A 2,196-nucleotide genomic window follows, 5' to 3' on the forward strand; every position below is an offset into this window, starting at 1 on the left:
GAAAACCACTACTGTGAGGACATTTTGAGAGATTGAGTGAAACACTTGTGGGAAACACTTGAGAGAAACACTTGTGAGATCTTTTTGTTTTACTAACTTGTTTTGCAGGGAAAATGGCTTTTAATGAAGGAGAAAACTCTGAAACCAACAACCCAAGAAGAGAAGAGGGAGCAGGTCTTTCGCCAATACAAATGGAGGCATTGACGGGGCATTTTACGCGATTGTTTCGGACTGAGATAGAGGCTTTGCACCAACGGTTGGATAGAGCACCACAGCCTCAACAACAGTCCAAAGAGGAACCAGGCCGGAGGGGCAGAGGTTGGCCTAGACATAACAGAAATGAAGAAGACGACTACTACAGCCAAAGAGGCAATTCATCTAGTGAGGGTCAAAGGCGTCCAAGACGAAACCGAGAGGCTAGAGGGAGAAATGATGATGATTTGAGGGGGATCAAGCTGAAAATACCGCCATTCCATGGAAAGAATGATCCAGATGCTTACTTGGAGTGGGAAAAGAAAATGGAGTTAGTCTTTAGGTGTCAAGACTATTCAGACCGCAAGAAGGTTCAAGTAGCTGCTACCGAGTTTTATGACTATGCGATCAATTGCTGGGATCAACTGGTTACTAGTAGGATGCGCCGACGAGTCCAGCCTGTTAACACATGGGATGAGTTGAAAGCAGTTATGAGGAAGAGATTTGTGCCCAGCCACTACAACAGAGAGTTGCATCAGAAACTGAGACGTCTAAGTCAAGGAAGCAAGAGTGTAGAGGATTACTTCCAGGAGATGGAGTCTCTTATGATTAAAGCTGACATAGAAGAAGAAGGAGATGCAACTATGGCAAGGTTTCTAGGAGGATTGGCCAGAAATATTCAAGATCAAATGGAGTTGCAGACCTATGAAGACTTGGAAGAGATGTTGCACAAGGCGATTCTGATTGAGGAGCAACTTAAGAGGAAGAGCAGTATTCGACAAGTCGTTGGTTCTAGTTCAAAACCGAGTTACTACAAGGAGGAGAAGTCAAGTTTTCGGCCTAGAACAGAATTCAAACCAAACGTGGGAGCTAAGCCAAATAATGTTGGACAAGAGTTAAAAGGAAAAGCTGAGGCTACTCACACAAGGAACCGAGATATCCAATGCTTCAGATGTCATGGGATAGGACACTATGCTAGCCGATGTCCAAACCAGCGAACCATGATATTGATGGAGAATGGAGAGATTGAAACAGAGGAAGAGAAAGAATGTGATTCTACTTCATCTTTGGAAGAACATGAGGTTTGTGCTACAGAGGGAAAATTGTTGGTTACGCGAAGAGCTTTGGTGATGCAAGACAAGATCCAGGAAGTACAACAACGAGAAAACTTGTTCCACACAAGGTGTTTGGTGAAGGATAAAGTGTGCAGTCTTATCATTGATGGAGGAAGTTGTACTAATGTTGCAAGCACTATTTTGGTGGAGAAGTTGAAGTTGGATACAAAGAAGCATCCCAGACCATATAATCTTCAGTGGTTGAACAACCAAAGGAATATGAAGGTTAGCCATCAAGTGTTGATTCCATTATCCATTGGGAAGTATGAAGATGAAGTGTTGTGTGATATATTGCCCATGGAAGCAAGTCACATTATGTTGGGAAGGCCATGGCAGTTTGATCGCAAGGTTAATCATGACGGCTACACCAACAAACATTCTTTTGAGCACAGAGGGAAGAAGATCACACTAGTTCCATTAACACCACAAGAGGTCTACGAAGATCAGCTGCAACTTGGAAAGAACAATGTGAGTGAACCCCTAAACACTAAAAACCACAAAGAAGAGAGTGAGAGTTTGAGAAAAACCCAGCTAAAGGCCTTTGAGAGTAACCCTGTGAGACAATCTAATTTCTTTGTGAGAGAAAGTGAGATTAAGAGAGCTTTATTTTTGGATCAACCAATCATTATGCTTATGTACAAGGAAACTCTCATGAGTTTGACTAACCCTGAGCCGGAACTTCCGAGCAATATTGTTTCTCTTTTGCAGGATTATGGTGATGTTTTTCCAGAAGAAAATCCAGATGGTTTGCCACCAATTCGGGGAATTGAACATCAAATAGACTTTGTCCCAGGAGCTTCACTTCCTAATAGGACAGCCTATAGAACCAATCCTGTGGAGAGAAAGGAGCTGCAGAAACAAGTCAGTGAGCTCATGGAAAAGGGATACA

The sequence above is a fragment of the Camelina sativa genome, chromosome 20 (assembly GCF_000633955.1).
Source record: "Camelina sativa cultivar DH55 chromosome 20, Cs, whole genome shotgun sequence".
NCBI classification, from domain to species: Eukaryota; Viridiplantae; Streptophyta; class Magnoliopsida; order Brassicales; family Brassicaceae; genus Camelina; species Camelina sativa.